Below are 19011 nucleotides of genomic sequence, written 5' to 3'. Positions count from 1 at the left end.
TGAAAAAAAGTCTCATTGGTGATCTGATTTTGGCCGTTAACTATCATGCTTAAAATGCTTTGTTGTTTTCTTAAGTATGTATTGGTTAGGATGTGTTTGATTTTCAAGATTAAGTGAGTAATGTAGCTTGCAGAAGCCCAGATCAAATCTTTAGGCACTAACGATATCCAGTTTACAAAGCAGCCATACCTAGTGTTTAGTTTATTGAGGTAGGCTTTCTGTATGAGCCCCCAAACCGGGATGGTGATTTCACTCAGCCCAGATTTTCAAGGTTGCGCTCTATTTGAAGGAGAGGAGATCACTGGCAACATTGATTTCTGGGGTGATGTTCAGTGACCAAAAAGACTAGAGTGACGTGGAGGGGTGGACATCTCACAGGCTGGCTCTGCAGGTTACATGGGGAAGGCAGGCTGGGCACAACTCAGATGAATACTGACTCCATGTCCTTAGGCAAGGTGCTCAAGTCCCCACACTCTCAGTTTCTTGTTTTCTAGAAGGGAGGAGATGGGATATAGTTAAAATTCCTTTCAAATCTAATATTTGGGGTAAATTCCTGGCAGAGTGGGACATTTTTGAGGCTTATGATCCCTTCACCTCAAGATGCACAAAGAAGTCGTCACACACTCCATGTAGGCAGATTTCCCCATCTCCTCCCTGTATTTGATCATATGAAGAGCCTAGCTTTTAGAGCATTGGGAAGATGTTAGCCATTATGATAATCCTACAGTTAGAGCTTTGACTGAACGTTGTCTGATGGCCTGAAAAGCAGCACTAATTCTCTGTCTTCTCTTCTAGCTCATTTTTCTAGTCTTAGACTCTTAAAGGCAAAAACAAGAAGACAGTGCTTGTAGTAACCGGCATTTGTGTCGGGTCTTCCTCCTTCTTGCTTCTGATCCCTCTAGATACTCAAACCAAACAGTTGTGCGATTAAAATCAGTTCATTTCAGCAGTTACTAAGGCTCAAGCATCTTCTCCTTCCCCAATAAAAACCAAAGGGCCAGACTGCAAAGATTTACTTAAAATTGGAATCTCCTTTAGCACACAGCAGACGTTTTTCTCTTCTAAATTTCTAAAGGCTTTGATAGGGAAACCATTCTAAGTAGAGATATGATGACACAATTCTGTTGCCAATTCTTAGATTAAAATAGACAAACAGAGACTAGGCAATATTCTGAGAAAAGTGTATTGCTGTGTGTATAAAATATATAATATAGTTGCACTTAAATAAATTTAACATGTTTTTTTTTTTTTTTGACAAAGCATCGTTAATCTAGGCTGACCTGGAAGTTTATACATAGTGGAAGATGACCTTGAACTCCTAATCTCTACTTCCTGAGCTGGCATTGCAGGCATTCACTACCATGCTTGGTTTAATGCATTGCCAGGGACTGAACCCACAACCTTATATATGGCTAGGCAACTTCTAGCAGCTGTACACATGTCCAACGATTAGCATGCATTTCTTTCTTTCTTTTTTTTTTTTTTTTTTTTTTTTTTTTTTTTTTTTTTTTTTTTTGGTTTCCCAAGGCATGGTTTCTCTGTGTAACAGCCTAGCTCTCCTGTAACTAGCTCTGTAGACCAGGCTACACAGAGATCTGCCTGCCTCTGCCTCTCAAGTGCTGGGACTAAAGGCATGCGCCACCACTGTCCAGCCTAGCATGCATTTCTTTGAAGTGTTATTTCACATTTATTTCCTATGTGGACCCATGTGCTAATACAGCAGTGTGAACTTGCTACAAATTTGTACACGGATTGATTCTATGAAGTACTTTTTCTCTTTGGCTAATATGTACTCGACTTCTTGCTTACACCTGATAGAAAGCAGAGATATTATATGTAAGATATCTGGACAGGTATTTAGATGTATAAAGCACACACACACACACACACACACACACACACAGAGTCACTGACACAGTTCTATGCAAATGCTGTTTCCCTAAGGCACCCAGTTCTATTCACTAGATGTCTTTACTTCACCTAAGCCTAGAAGATGGACTATTATTTCAAATCACCATTCAAAGAATGCTACAGTAGCATTGCTGACAGTAATTTCAGTGGTTTTATTGCATGTTTGTACATTGTATGTGCACGTGTGTGTGTGCATGCAGGTGCACATGTGTATACACTTACACAGCAGAATGCAGGCAAGCATACACTCAGTTCCATACACAGAGGTCAGAGGATAACATCAGGTGATATTTTTTGCCTTCTGTCTTGTTTGAGACAGGACCTCTTGTTCAATGCAGAGTCCTGCAGAGACCAGGCTAACTAGCCTTTCAGCTCTTGGCCACTTCTTGTCTCCACTACCCACCTTCCTGTGGTGGCCCGGGAGATGCTTTTGCTGAGTTCCAGGATTCAAACTTGGGTCTTCATGCTTGTATAGCAAGCACTTTCTCCAACTGAGGTATCTCCCCAGCTTCTGGCAATACTTCCAAAATGAAAGAAAGCAAAGCACATTTGAAGCCATGTGTCTTGATTTCCTGGCTTGTTTTGAACTTTGTGGTACAGGCCTCAGTGTCATCTGGGGAAGAAAAGATAAAGCAGAATAAACTACATTCGTCCATGATACTGTGTTCATTTTTCTCTCTCTCCTTCTGAGCCTCCGTCTCCAGCTGGGGCATTGCTGTTTGCTGGATTTGCGGGGCTCTGCTGGGTAGTTGTGATCTTTCCCCTTTCCTCTAGCCTGTGCTTTATTCAATTTTTATCTCACCACCACAGCTAGTTGTCTAACCAGATCCATAATATTTAGACATGTCAATAGGCATGCATGCTCATTCCTCTCTAATTTGTTGTTATTTTTAAGTATAGAATATTTTCTGTTTAAGAGAACAGTTTTTGTTGCTATTACTTCTCATTTTTAAAAGTATTAGACTCTTTACTGTAACCATTATGTGATCAAATTTTCAAAATTATTTTACGTGTCTACCTGTAAAAACCCACAAGATTTAACTCCATTTTAGCAAGATCACATTTTGGATATCACTATTTCTTCTGTGCTCCGTGGAGTCCTTGCAGAAGAGCCACACCTGCGAGGCTGCCATTTCCTGGACCACATCTCTTTGGTTTGCAATTTAAGATGGATTGTTTTGCCTTTTTTCTTCTTTTCTTTCTTTCTTTCTTCTTCTTTTTTTGTTAATTCTCACTCTCATCCAGTTATTTAGCAGCTTCTTTTTTCTCACCCTGCTATTCCTTTCTCGGTCTCTTCGCATCCAATTTACAGCTCTGATCTCCTAGGGCAAAGGGTATGGAGAAAGACAGATTTACATATTTGCTCAAGGTCTGGCCAGTAAGAAATAAGTAGGCTCTGCCTCAGGGAAAATCATGCCTTTCAAAGACAGGGTCATGGCATCGTTCTTGTCTAAAAAGCCCAGGAACCAGCTCAGCAGCTGGTGAAAGTTCTACTCTGAAAGCTAGCAGGCTCCAGGTTCAAGGTGGCCAGTTTTTCCATCAGCGTTGAAAACAGTGGTTCTCAATCTTCCTCATGTTGCAACCCTTTATTACAGTTCCTCATATTGTGGTGACCCTCTCCAATCATAAAAGTAAGGGAGGGGAGGGGAGAAGCTGGGAGGGGAACAGAGAAAAATGTGGAGCTCAATAAAAATCAATTAAAAAAAGAAAAAAAGGGGAAAAACAACAACAAAAAGAATTTTGTTACTCCTTTGTAACTGTAATTTTGATGCTGTTTGAATCACAACATAAATAGCTGATACAGTACCCCAGGGAGTCGAAGCCCACAGGCTGAGAACCACTGGTCTGAAGGTAGGAGAGGGCTACGGTCAGCTCCCAAGGTGCAGGGCTCAGGTGGACACATAGAATTAACGGTCACAGTTTCTAAGCAAAATGATGGTGCATCGCAGGGGACCACCGATTTAAGTGGGAGAGGTAGTATGAGTGTGATGGCAGGATCGGAGGTTCAAGTTCATCCTCAGATAAACATCCCAGAAGTGTGAGATCTGCCTGGCCTATGTGAGAACCTTGTCTCTCCCCTGTCACGCCCCGCCACAAAAAAAGGAAATATCACGACTATGGCTCTTTAGTTGAGAACGTTGCTCATTGAGTGGAATTCTTTCATAGCACCCATGGAGCTTTAGCCTCCAGCACCACATAAAACTGAGGTGCCTTGCATAAAAAAATAGTTATGGGTACTTGAATGACAGATGGTAGTTAAGATAAAACCAGAGAGGTAAGTAGATACTAGCCACAAGGAAAGTTGCCTAACTTCTTTTCATTTTGTCCTGTATATCTATCCGATACTTAAGATACTCAGTGTTACGATTACTATTTTTGCATGAATATATCTTACTTTAAGATTTATAATGAGCAGGCTGGAGAGATGGTTCAACAGTTAAGATCACTAGCTGCCTACAGAAGACTATGTTGGTTTCTAGCAACTACATTGGGAGTTTATACCCTTTTGTACTCTAGTTTTAGGGGAACCAGTTGCCTTCTCTGGTCTTCACAGGCACCTGCATGCATGTTGTACACACACTTATATTCAGCTTCTGCCCCTGGTGATACAATAAAACAAATCATTAAACATAATCATAATGAAAATACTCAACTCTTTGCCACCAAAGTCAACAAATAGATCCCACGAAAGCATCCTACAGCTTCCTTGATTACAATTTTCACTTCCCAAGGGGGAAATCATTAGCCTATCATTTGTGACAATCATTTGCTTGCTTTTTAAAAAATATTTTTTATAGCATACATATGCATCATTAAACAGTAAAACTTTCTGTTTCTTGATTTAGCGCTTTATGTGAATGGACCCATTATAAATATATTAGTCAGTCTTTAAAAATGATTTTAATATCTCTGATCATTGTTTTTATTCCATATTTCTAAGATCCTCCAAAGGTTCTCACTATTAAAGCAGAGATAATAGCAAGTGGCCCATGTGTTACGTGTCCTTACATGTCTATGGTAATGTTTATATGGGCTGATTTTTCTGGGTGTTGAGTTTTATGTTTCTATAAGAAGCTTTTTGCATTAAAGATGTGCTGAATTCATACCTCAAATACAATGGTTGTCCTAAATTTTGAACTTGATTTTAAGCCAGGTGAACTCTGTAATCTTGTACAAGTTACTTTGTTTGCTTTGTTGAATGGGGTCACTGTGGAGTTGGGTAGATGGAAAAATAAAGTTAAAAAGGTGCTTCCAGCAGTCTGGAGAGGGTGCGGGTGCAGGGAACCAATGGCAGCACCACCATTTTTAAAGTTATTGTGACAATGAAGGCTCTTATACAGATTAAATGGGAAAAACTTAATTAGTCACTTTCTGGCAAATAGCAGGCACTTGGTGATTCTTGGTGAATTTCTCTGCTTTCCTTTTCCTTTCTGACGACATGGCTGCTTTCCAAACAGCTGAGGTGCCTGCGAGTCTCACACTTGTATAAATGGGGATGTCGCTAAAGTTCCCTTATGTGTGTTCTTAAATATCTCTGCTGTCATCACGCTCTCTGCACATTTCTTTTCCTGCAAGTAGTTTTGAAGTTTGCCTTGCTTCAGGACTTGTGCTCAACTCTGGGGACCCTAAAATGAATGACAAACTGGGGACGTCCATGCGAAACACCAGGCGATGTCATCAGTTAAATACCATACCCCCAAAATGAGAACACCTCGACTTTTCAGGTGTCAGAGACTTGACCGTTTTCCACTAGAACTGAAATTCATAGGGATGAGTAGAAATTGACTAGAAGTTTTGGGGGTGTACTGTCTAACAGGCAGACAGGATCTGAACATTATTTTGTGAGATTTGGAGAGGAAGCACTACGTGGTCCCAGGAAATTTTTATTTTTCTTTTGTGGTAGAGGAGCTTGTGGTGGTGAAATATGTGATAAGATGCTTAATTTTGGTAAAAGCCTAAATTTTTCTACTCCTCATCTACTAGCCCAGTACTTTCCAACAAAATATAACCCAGACAAACATAGAAAGTGAATTTTTCAGTTGATTTATAAAAAAGGCAAACAAAAATAGTTGAAATCAATTTTAATGTATTTTATTGACATAATTTATGTAATATACAGATGTTCCCTTACTTAATTGTGGCTCAATGGAATGATCTCAGCTTCACACTGATGAGAACGTGTATCCCCGTAATGGTACTAGCTGAATATGAAGTCAATATAAATCTTATTAATGATATATTTGAACATTTTCATTGTACTGAATCTTCAAAACACAGTAGTAGCACTCCAATTCAGACTCAGAATTTTCATCTGTCTGTATATAAATTTCAGAAAACTACAGTTTAAAGTAGACTGTATATTTGGGTCGCTCAAAACATGGCAGAGTGCTAAAATATCAGAGTCAGATACAAGTTAAACACTAAAATTAATTATAATGAATTCAAATTAAGAAGTGTGGTCTTAGCCAGGTGGTGGTAGCACACACCTTTAATCCAAGCACTCGGGAGGCAGAGGCAGGTGGATCTCTGTGAGTTTCAGGCCAGCCTGATCTACAAGAGCTAGTTCCAGGACAGGCTCCAAAGCTACTGAGAAACCCTGTCTATAAAAAAACAAAAAAACAAAAAACAACAAACAACAAACAAACAAAAAGAAGTGTGATCTTGACTTCTACTTCTGGTTTCTACACTGGGCAATGACTTATGTTTGACTGCTCTTGGAGAGGAAGCCACAAAATCTACCTCCCCGTTCTTCTCTTTTCACATGAAGATGCGCTTGGAAATATCATTGCATAGATTTATATGTATTGCAAATTATCCTCACATTACCAGTTTGTGGAAGACAGAGAATGCACTTGCCTCTACTTTTTGACCTGGAATTTGAAATCCAAAGTGACTGAGATCATGGCACCCCTGAGGTCTTGGGTTCCTAGACTCCACACTTCAATTTTTTTTTTTTTTGGTATTTTGTTCAAAAATAATTCTTTGGAATATTTAGTTGTTCACTTTAAATCATGTGTATATTTGCATGTCTGTGTGGATATATTGCATGGAAGTGTAGTGCGTACAGAGACCAGAAGAAGGCATGGGGATAGCCCTGGAGCTAGAGGTATATGCAGTTGTGGAGCAACCAGTGTGTGTGGTGGGAAGTGATCTCCAGTCTTCTTGAAGAGCAACATACACTCCTCTCCACTGAGCCACCTCCTCAAATCAATCTTTTAAAAATGATTCTTTTACTTTCTTTCAAGAAATGGCTACTGTTTTTCTTTACTGAAAAATTTACATTGTTTCTTAAAACTGTAGTTTATGTTAAACTAAAAATATCTCAAGGAAAGTGGATGGATAGCAACAATTAGAGTTTCTGTTCTTTTGGAAGGACTTTGAAATTGGTATGACATTGCACATCAGGGGCTTAGTAAGGGGTTTATAAACGTATAACTAGCTAAAAGAATTATGTATTTGATTGAAGGATTATACATAAGCTTGGTCTGGTGGCTTTTGATGAATTAGAGCATAGCGAAGTTTTCTGAGCAACTGTGATATAAGCGGTTGCTTGTGATGATTTCCTATCAATTGAGAAACAGATTGTATTTCTGGGAAAGGTAGCTTAAAATATTTCTTATCACATTGGATGTGAACTTCTTGGCATTCACTATTGAATAATTATATCTGCCTAGTGTTGTCAGAACCAGGCCTTCTAAAAATAAAGCAAACTTTCATCAAATTAGCATTTCCCCAGGGTGAGGATACATCAGTGTAACCGTATCTTTGCTTGTGGTGCATTGAATCTCTTCTTCCCTCCCTGAGTCAGTGGCGGTGCCGTGTGGCCAGTAATTATTTCCTATACCCACACTAAGCTTGATCTAGTTAACGATCAATCCAGTCAAATGGTTCCAAGCTCTCACGAACCGTATGTGCTTTGAGACATGTAGGTTTTCCTTAGTTTCTACATTCTAGTGCTTACCAAAAAGCGATAATCGTGTAAATAAAATCATGGATAGTTGTACTGGGAGAAGTGGTTGTGAAACAAACTAGATCCTTTAAAAGGAAGGTGAGTTTAAGAACTCACTTAACTGTGTTTGCTTATGGTTTAACATGGATACTTCTTTCCATCCTTTCCAGAGGTGGCCATTGGGTTAGTCATGAACAGGGTGGTCAGTAAGGGTGGGGGCATTCCCTGCAGAGAAACTTTCTCTTTGTTGTAGATTGTGTGTGTGTGTGTTGTGTTGTGTGTGTGTGTGTGTGTGTGTGTGAGAGAGAGAGAGAGAGAGAGAGAGAGAGAGAGAGAGAACATAGAGGTCAATGTTTTTGTCAGGTATCTACTCTATGACTATCCATTTTATATTACGAGGCTGGGTCTTTCCCTGAACCTGACCTCACCATCTTGCCTCAGCTGGCTGGCTAGCAAACCCAGAGATCCCTCTGTTTCTGCCTTGTCAGCATGGGAGTACAGGTGAGCACCCCTTCACCATGCTGTCATATGTTTGGTGGTCTTAGAGATAATCTTACCTTAAACCCCAGAACCCAGTTTTTCAGATACAGAGATGGAGGAAGGGCACACTACTCATGCAACAGTGTGGTTGATTTCTGGGTCACAAAACGTAATTTTAGTTGGTACCCAACATTGATTCCTGAACAGATTCTTACCTTCTTTCTTGGGCCTGTCCTTTAATGTCATCACTGTTGGGGAAAGCTAGGCTTCACGTTCCCTTGTGATTCTAAGTTCTTCTGGATGGAACCTCTGACCTTGCATTGTCAGCTCTCCTCTTGGGGGACTTTCTGTGTAGACCAGAGGTTTTGATAATTGTCATATTACTTAAATCTGGTCTGCGAGTTTTTGTCTAGAACAAATTGGCCTGTGGACACGTCTGTTTTAATTGCTATAAGATGTGGCAGTGTTCTCTAGGCAGGGTGATCTACAAGGGAGAAGGAGAAAGCTGAGAGCAAACAAGCAACAGAGAAAGTCTAGGTTTTTCTCTTCAATCTTCACTGCGAATGTGACTTAACTGGTTGGTTGAATTCCTTCCTCGGCTTCCTGGAAATGATGGACTGTAACTTGGATTTGCATGTCAAATCACCTCTCTCCTCTAGCATGCTGCATTTCACCAGGTCATTTGTCACAGCAACAGAAGTGAAGCAGGGACAAGGAGTTGTGCAGACAGTGTTTGTATGAGAGCATCATGCTATGGGCAGCCTGGTTGAAGGGAATATATCCATATAGATTAACTTACTTGGTTCACAAAGATCTCTTGCTAGGAGGTTTCATATCACAGCATAAGCAGGATGTATTGCATATTAGGGGACACAGGGCAAGTGAGCACTGTGAAAATGGGGAAAATGACATGCTAATTTGATAGAACACTTATTCAAAGAAATGGATAAACTCTAGTCTACCCTTTCACTTTCACCTTTTCCGTGATAAGTATTTACCAGGGATCCTTTTCTGTTAATCACTTCCATGATATTTGTAAATATCACTGCCTGCATGCTCTTATCTCATTGCTCAGCATATAAAGCACTCAATAAAAACTTGTTATTGTTCTATTGCATCCACTGCTGTTAGAGCAGCTGCTGCTGTTGATTATTCTGGATAATGTTAGCCTAAATGGGAAATGTATTTTTAAGACTCCTGGTTAAGTTCTGCACAGTATCTCTACACATCATCATATTTAACTTTCGGGAGGATATGGTAAGGCCGTTACTACCTGAAGATAGAAACAGCAGCTCAGAACTGCTAAGGAAGTTTTGTTTAAGAATTTTAGATAATTAATGTGAATTTGAACTCACTGTATTTGACTAAAAATTGTTTGCCCCCAAGCCCCTTGATGCAGTAAAAGTCCTGAATGAATTCAGAAGTGAGACGACTTGAGGTTAGCATGCAAATCTTCTCTCTCATTTCAGCTTAAGTACATTCTATTTAACTGCCTTAGCCCACATTAAGTAGCAGGGGCAGGAGACTGGGATGTGGAAGAACTGATACAATATCAACTGAATAACTCAACTTTCGACACCATTCTGCAATTATCTTAAACCATCATGGCATTCACCATTTCCTAGTCCCAGGAGACATCAGTTTATGACCAAAGGGAGATTACCAGAGGCTCACTGAGTTGGAAAGGCTTGCCTTGGTGTCTGCTTTTGGACCTTGAAAGAGGTGGCTGGAGGTAACTCTCCTTGATATTCTCTCCATCCATTCTTTACTTTTTCCTCCAGCTTCTTGCATTCTAAGTCTTTTGAAAAATCTTTTCTTATTAAGCTCACACAAAGTGCCAGTGGACAATGTAGAAATGAATGAAATGTATAACATAGTACCCATCTTTGGCCATAAACAGCATAATCTGGAATCAGGGGAGCACATTTGTGGTCAGAGACCTTTTTTCCAGCAGCAGAATACACAAATTATTTTTCTTTCTATAAAACATCATTTTGCTGCCAGATGGTGGTAGCACACACCTTTAATCCCAGTACTCAGGAGGCAGATACAAGTGGATCTTTGTGAGTTTGAGGCCAGCCTAGTCTATAAGAGCTAGTTTTAGGACAGGCTCCAAAGCTACACAGAGAAACCCTGTCTCAAAAAACAAAACAAAACAAAACAAAACAAAAATATAAACCAAACAAAAACCCAAAACCTTCCCATCATTTTGTATACTTTAATGTGTATTATTTTTGGATAGAAAATTAGTTGGATAAGATATTAGCTATGAAACCAATAAGTGATGCTTAATGCCATTTGATGTAGCATTTATGCTTAGGTATAAAATATTTCAAGAATATAGACATCAGTAAAATAGAATGATCTTTTAATCATGTTTCTGTAGGCAAGCAAGGGCTCTCTATATAGAATTTGATAAAGTATAGGAATTTCTTGGCACATACCTCATACAAAACAAATTGGTCTGATGTATATTACCTTTTGTATGCCAGAAGATTCCCCAAAAGAAGATAATTCATTTGATAAAGTTGCTGTATGTTTCAGATGTGCATTTTATAGCAAAAACTCCCGTAAGATGACAAAATGGCAGTGACCACCAGGGACATGAGCAGCTACAGTTAAGCTGTGCTGAAGATGAAAATAGCTCATTTCCTTTGGGTTTTCCAAACGACTGTGAGAAGCAGAGCAGAGCCACAGTTTTGTGCCTTGTGTAGAATTTCACAAAAGCACACAGGTAAGCTGCAGCACAATTCACATGGTTGGCATGTGGCTTCCTCATTCATGGCTTTCATAGAGGATAACTGTTACAGAAAGGCATTAAGAGGTATCCAATTTCACAGCAGCTGGACAGAGTTAAGTGCTCACACGGCATACAATTAGATGCGGTGCTCTCTTTATTACCTCGCTTCGGATTGGGGTCTCACAATATTTGCAGCTAAAATTATCTTCACGTGTTAAAAATGAATGAAGGTATTGGAGATTTCCAATCTAACCTAAGGATACCAGCCAAGGATTAATTTTGGCATGCTCATAGCAGGGATTAATTATGGGTGCAGAAAGGCAACATGTACAGAATGGATCAGAGAGTCCAGTAATCCTAAAATTGAAAAAAAGATATTATACTTTAATTATAGAATGCCTCATGAGGAGCTATAATTATTTATGGCAATGTTTAAGCTGACAGTGGCATGAGGAGCAAAAAGTTGTGCAACAGCATGGATTCTTCGGCTATTTTGACATGGAAGCACAAGGAAGTAAACGATCTCTCATCTGTTTGGATAGTCATTTAGTTTATGAAACCAGCTATTATCGGGCTTCAGTGGGAGACAGTTTCTCTCTGAATTTATAAAGAGGACCCTACATTACTTCTGTCATGGATCCTCGTAGGATTTAACAACAAGGCTATCAAAGGAACTGCGGCTCCCATGGGTGCTATTGTGTCTCATGTCACCTGACAAATTGGATCGCAGGCATGGCTGGCTCTTGAGAGGAATTTCCTACCTCCTTCCCCAGGCAGAATGTTGCAAGAGGAAACGAAAACTGAAATTATGACGTAAGATCCCAAACAACTTAACTCTGGTGAAGAAATAAGTCTGAAAGTCGCATGTTCTCAATTATTATACTAATGAATGGTGCATACCACTGAATGAAGATAGTATACAGCATAATAATTGGGCTGGGGGCTTTGTGTTCAGCCGTGCAAATCTTGGTTTTTGCTTCAAGTAGACTTGAGATTTTTTTTTTTTTTTTTGATAAACAGAACAAATAACACTGCACTCATCGGGCCTTTGAGAGCAAGATTGTGATAATATATAGAACCAGCTTGAAGCAGAGTTTACCTGGAACTCTAGTAAGAACTTAGTCTGTGTTTCCTATAGTTATTACAGTGGTGCCTTTGTAATCAGGAGTACAAAGATGTAAGTAAGCTTCCTTATCTGACTACAGTTTCTTTCTCAGGCATTTAGTTCTACTCTGGGAGATGAGCATTATCTTTCCAATTTAAGGTTATACAGTCAATTCTGAATGAAAATTTAAGTCTATTTTGTTTAAGTAGATTCAAGGATTTTTGTTTTCTCCGTTCTCCATCCTTATCAAGACTTATTCTCTACTCTAACAGTTCTTTGGATAGTTTTGGCACAAGGAATTGTCAAATGGTTTATATCACCTTTCACGTGTTACTGTTGTATTAGTGTTTAGTCTGCTGCCTCCCCTGGAACAGCATGGGGGCTGATGTAGTGATGCTCATTGTCCCTCTTGACCTCAGTGCCTCATGATACTGAACTGCCTGTCCCTTTCTCTTGCTCTTCTTACACCATAGTGCATGAACTCATCACTATCATCATGGGCTGATGTGACCTGGGGTACAACTTTTATGATCACAAATCTTCTTAAGCCATGATGGTCAATGGGCAATTGGTGGAGAAGGCTGTGGAGAAAATAGAGTTGGTTAGTGATTACTATACTTGACAGTTAAACTCAAATATTCTGTTCCCAAATCTCACTATCTGTCCCTTCTTCATGATCATCACCTTCATTTTCTAAAATGATATGCATTGTCCCTTAAAATAAAAAGAAAGCTTAAAATTTGAAGCTAGAGCTTGCACTCCACCGAGAATCGGGCGGAGACCACACCACCATCACACCTTCTATCAAGCCACCATTAGGGGTCAAGAGGGGTCTGTGCACTGTAGTTAGGGCTTCATTATACCATCCTCTTGATTCTTCCGAAGGGGTTAAGAGAGAGCACCCCATTCTTTTTTCGTGTCCTCAAACCTTCCCATGTCACTATCACATTCTGCAGCGAGCTCAGCAGGGCTAGCTTCAACTGTCCTGGATTCCTTTCAAGTTATTTTTCCTAAGGAACTGCAGGCTTGCCCCACATTCCGGTTCCCATTAGTTTTGACTCCTGTCCTGTTTTCTTTTCTCATCCTCGACCATCAGCCATATTCTTTCCTCTGGCCATGTCCAGGGTTCTTCATAAGTCGTCCCAGCTGCAGATCCTTAGTCTCTTCTCTGAAAACATTCCCCATCTTCTCACACGAATAGCAAAGCAATCCCTCAGAGGGTCTTGCTTCCCTTAAAGGGATCTGAAGCTCTCTTCCCGTGGTACCTCATTATCAGTCTTATAAGTAGACGGTTTCTTGTTATTGCCAGCCTTAGGATCTTCTCCCTCTGTATTGCAAACACACCCATCTTTGGGCCCATATGTCAACAGGCTTCCTGACCCTCTGCCTGTCCTTGTTCCTACCAATGCCCCTTTGCATTATTCCTCCATATTTGTTGCTGATTTATCTGCTTTCACTATCCATTTTTTATTCCTATTTTAATTAAAGGCAATTTTAATATGTATGCAGATGACTCTTCTAAGACTTTCTGAGCTCAGCTTGTTTCCCTGACTCCCCCTTCTCAGATGGTCTTCTTCTGCCTCCCACGGTTATGCTCTGGCCTTTACATCACTACGAATTGCAATGTGCACATAAATACAGTTTCAGATTACTCATTGCTGATCTTTTAATTTCTTTCCTCTTGACACATTGTTTTACACCTACTACATCTACTAGCTCTTGGTTCTGCTAATATTTCTCATGTGTTACTCCTGCCATCTTATTTGCTGGCCTTAGTTTACTGTTTTTTTTTTTCCTTTTAAAATACATTAGCAAATACCCTTTATAAAAACAGCATGTTTTATTATATTTTCATGCATGTGATGACTGTCTCTGTTGTAAACTTCACACACCCAGGAGGAGGGATCCTAGGTTAAAAGATTGCCTCAATCAACTTGGCCTGTGTGCATGTTTGTGGGGTATTATCTTGATGAATGATATGGAAGGGCCCAGCCTACTGTAGGTGGTACCACCCCAGAGCAGATAGTCCTGGATTGTACTAGAAATCTACGAAGTAAACCAGTGGAGAGAAGCCAGTAGGTGGCATCCCCACCCCAAGTTCCTGTTCCCATTCTTGCCTCTAACTTTGTGCCTTGAGTTCTTGCCTTGGTTTCTCCTGATGATGACTTTAAAAAAAAAAAAAAACACAAATAAAACCCTCTTCTACCACAAGTTCCTTTTGGTCATAGTGCTTTATCATACTTACAGAGAGGCAAATTAGGACACAAATTGGCACCAAAAATGTGGGGTATTGCTTTGAGAGACCCAGCCAAGTTGCTTTAGGGAAGATTTTGGAAGCATTTGGAACTGTTGGTTGAAAAAGCCATTGAGGCTCAGAGCTTCAAGGACTGCTCCATAGAAACTTGTAAGACAAGGATGCTAAAAGAAATGCAGAAGATGGAGATGTGGTTTGTGAATTTTCTCAGGTCAGCATGCAGAAGCTGTGGTCCAAAACAGCCAAGACTGCACCTCAAGTTGCCAGCTGAACTTAGTAATGTGTAAACATCTCACATGTGGTACTGGCTTTGGTGGCATAAAAGCCACAGGATTGGAGGTGTCACAGTGAGCTACTGATTGGGAGAAGCCACTGGTAAATGTTCAACCCAGTCACAGGGGAGACCCACCATATTGGAGATGTTTGGATAAGCATAAAGGACAGTGGCTGCTGAGGAGTGCAGCTTGCCTAAGTCTGAGATAAGCTATGTGTGCTGTGGACAGCAGGGGCGGAAAGGCAGTGCTACTCAGGCCCTTTGGAGCCCAGAAGGTCGTGTCACAAATGAGTGCAAGATGTAGGGCCTTGAGCTGCTCATACTGTTGGGGTTTGGTTTTGCTCTCTCAGATTGTGCCTGTGCCTTGCCTCCTCATTTTTGGAGTAAGAGAGTATTTAAGTTGTTATTTTATCTTACAGGAGCACATAGTCAAGAGATTTCCGACTATTAATGAGAACTTTAACTTTCAAATTGTTGTGATTTTATACTACATCTTATACAGATATTAACATGGCTTTTGGGGAGAGTAACAATTATGCTTTAACAATGGTGTTTTGGTGTAGGAGGTTCTTCTGTTCATGTGTCGCTTTCATTGGTTAATAAATAAACTGCTTTGGGCCTGATAGGGCAGAACTTAGAGAAAACAGAACTGAATGCTGGGAAGAAGGGCAGAGTCAGAGAAGCCATGGATCTTCCCACTTGAGATGGACACCGGTTAGAATCTTGCTGGTAAGCCACGGGCACTTGGCGATACACAGATTAATAGAAATGGCTTAAATTAAGATGTAAGAATTAGCCAATAAGAGGCTAGAGATAATGGGCTAGGCAGTGATTTAATTAATACAATTTCTGTGTTGCTATTTCCAGTATAAGCTAGCCGGGCAGCCAGGACAAACAAAGGGCCACCCTCCTTGTGCAACAGTGTTTGTGTGTAAGCTGATAAGGGATGAGCTCATTTTGGCTAATTGTGATTGTCAATACCCATGAAGGAGGAACCTCAATTGAGGAGGCACATCCACCAGCTTGGCCTGTGGACATGTTCATGGAACATTTTCTTGTTGTGGGAGGGCCTGGCTCACTGTGAGTGGTACCATCCAGGAGGCCCTGGGTAATATAAGAATGCTGAGTGAGCCAGCCCTGGGAGCAAACCAGGAAGCGGCATCCCTCCATGGTTTTTGATTCATCCTCTTTTGCCTTGGCTTCTCAATGGTGGACTGTAGTTTATGAGCTACACCAACTCTTTTGTTTGCCGAGTTGCTTTGGGTTGGCATCTTAGCACAGGAGTATAGCACATGTGTATAATGTACATGACCATGTTTACCCCATTTCTCTCTCGTATGGCATCTTCCAGCATGTTCTCTTCCTTCTTCTCCCAATAATACCTCTTCTACTTTCAATTTAACTTTGGCTTATGGGAGAAAGCTTGTGATATTAGTCTGTCTGAGTCTGGCTTATTTATTTAACACAACAATCCCCACTTTCTTTCCTCTCCTGCAAATTGATGCTTTCATTTTTCCTTTTTATGGCTGAGTAAAACTCCGTTGTATACAAATACCACATTTTAATTTTTTATTCATTTGTGGATGAGCACATAGGCATATTGGCTATGGTGAACAAGGCGACTAAAATCATGAGTATGTAATTGTCTCTTTTATGCTGACTCCGATACCTCTGGCTATTGTCCCAGATGTAATGTAGCTGAGTTATAGGGGAGATTTTGAAGATCCTCTACTCTGAGCTGCTTCTCTACTGGTTTGGCTAATTTGCATTTCCACCAATAGTGTTCAGGGTTCTTTTCCCTCCCCACCACCACATGTGTGTGTGGGACAGAGGCATTGGATCCCTGGGTTACAGAGAGTTGCTATGCACATAACAGTAATTGTGGATAATCAAATTTGGGACATCTTAACCACTGAGCCATCTCTCAAATCTCACTGTAGTTTTGATTTTTCCCTTCCCTGATAGCTAAGGGTGATGAACATTTTTTCATGTTTTTTTGGTCATTCGTGTTTCTTTTAAGAATTGTCTATTTGGGAGGCTGAAGAGGTTGCTCAGTGACTAAGAGACAAGAGTCCTGGTTCTATTCCTAGCACCCACATGGTGGCTTAAAACCATCTGTAACTCTAGTTCCAGGGGACCAGATGTCTTCTATTCTCTGCAAGTATTGCATGCATTTGCTACATTGGCATATATGTCGGAAAAACACTCATGCACATAAAAATAAATAAAAATAATTCTTAGAATTGTCTCTCAGTTCATTTTATAATTTGTTTACTGTATTATTTGATCTTTGTTTCTTACTTTTCTTGGTATTTCTGGATACATATTCTAGATATTACTGTCCTATTTGAGTTGCTGGATTAGATTTTGTCTCAGTCTGTATCTGTAGTCTGTCTCTTTCCTCTATTAATTGTTCCCTTTGCTGTAAAGAAGCTAGTTTCATTTCAAACAACCATATTTGTTAATTCTTGGAACTACTTTCAAAGTTATTAGAGTGTTAACAAAAAACTGTTTCCTAAGCCTATATCTTAAAGTATTTTTCCTCTAGTACTTTCAAGGTCTCAAGTCTTAACTTAAGGTCTTTGATCAAGTTTGAATCGATTTCTGTATAGAGTGAGAGATGTGGATCTAGTTTTAGTTTCCTATGTATGGATGACCCATTTTGCAGCACCATTTGTTGAAGCTTCTGTCTTTCTCCAATAGATGCTCTTAATAGCTTTGCTGAGAATCAGATGGCTTTAGCCGCATGGGTTTATTTTAGGGTTGTCTGTTCTATTCTGATAGAATATGTGTCTTTTGTGTTTTATGTTAGTACCAAGATTTTTTTAACTATCACACACAGTTTAATTTGGAACCAGACATTATGATACCTCCAACATTACTCATTTACTCACGATGCTTTGGTTTTTCAGAGTCTTTTGGGCTTCTCTGTGAACTTGAGGGTTGATTTTTACCAGTTTCATGATGAATGTTGATGAAGTTCTCTGAAGCTTTCTTCCTACTATCAACCACAAAGTCAAGCATTATACTTATTGCTTTGTACTTATGTGTGACTCACTTTTTTCTTTTTTTTTTTTTTTGCTTTTCATCTTTCCTTAGAAAATCTCAGTCATTTTTAAAATCCCACTCTTTATTGTAGAGCAGTGGTTCTCACCTTCCTAGTGCTGTGACTCTTTATTACAGTTCCTCATGCCGTGATGACCCCCAAGCATTAAATTGTTTCATTGCTGCTTCATAACTGAGATTTTGTTAGTGTTATGATTCATAATATAAATACATGATATGCAGGATATCTGATACGTGACCCCTCAAAGGGATCACGACCCACAAGGGATTGTGACCCACAGTTAGAGAACCACTGCTGTAGAGGAAGTCCAGCTTCAGGAAAGTAGGCTGACTGCTCTCATCTAGTTTGTGACGGACTCTTAAGCAGACCCTGATGCCTCTTTGCAGTAACACTGTGCTTTCTCATTAGGTGTTGATCTCACCATTCCTCTTTTCTCACCCACACTTCTCCTCCATTACCCTACTTCCTGCTCTACAGAAAAGCCAGGGGGATCTCTAGAGAACTAAACAGTCCCATCACACATCCACCATCCACCAGCATATGCCTTACACTGTTTTTGTACCAGATGGAGTGATGGTTCTTATCACTCTGGGAACTCTGTGATTCTAGTGGCAAATCAGAACAAATCAATTCAGAACCTCTCCTTGGGGGCATAGTACTGTGTTCTGGAAAAGGATTCCTTCTGTGGCATTTCTGTTAGCCAACATTAAAAATAATTGCCACAGAAGTGTCTCTACTCCTCTTGGATCCCCAATCTCTTCCATATTGCACTGGATCCCATTTTTTCCACTTATCTTGTTTTTTGTGTGTAGCATATGCATGTGTATATGCATGTGTGCATGAGAATTGGCCAATTGTCTGTGCATGCACTTGTGGAGTTGACTCAGTTGACTCAGCTCAATCGGCTGGCCACTGAGCCCCAATGGTTCAACTGTCTCTGTTTCCCCTGGCTCCAGCGCTGAGGTTATAGACACATTATACACTTTTTGTTTTTCCTCTAACTTTTCAATATCTCTTTCTAGTGGTCTCCCCTTGGTATCCATCAGTAGTTACTTACTCCTCTAGTGGATCTTTTTTTTTTTTTTAAACTTAATATCTCAGTGAGGGTTTCTGTTGCTGTGCTGAAACACCACAACCAAAATCAGCCTGGGGAAGGGATTTATTTCATCTTGCAGCTTGTAGTCCATCATCCAGATAAGTCAGGGCAGGAACTCAAGGCAGGAACCTGGA

General features: G+C 40.1%; 1 protein-coding gene across 2 annotated transcripts in view; it reads left to right on the top strand.

Moving 5' to 3' along the window:
* Tafa2 (TAFA chemokine like family member 2) overlaps window positions 1-19011 on the top strand; it is a 448413-nt gene that overhangs the window by 238942 nt on the left and 190460 nt on the right. The gene's annotated exons all lie outside the window — the stretch shown is intronic.

The sequence above is a fragment of the Chionomys nivalis genome, chromosome 25, assembly GCF_950005125.1.
Source record: "Chionomys nivalis chromosome 25, mChiNiv1.1, whole genome shotgun sequence".
NCBI classification, from domain to species: domain Eukaryota; kingdom Metazoa; phylum Chordata; class Mammalia; order Rodentia; family Cricetidae; genus Chionomys; species Chionomys nivalis.
The sequence above is the reverse complement of the archived record's forward strand: the minus strand, read 5'-3'. Positions and strand labels throughout refer to the sequence as shown.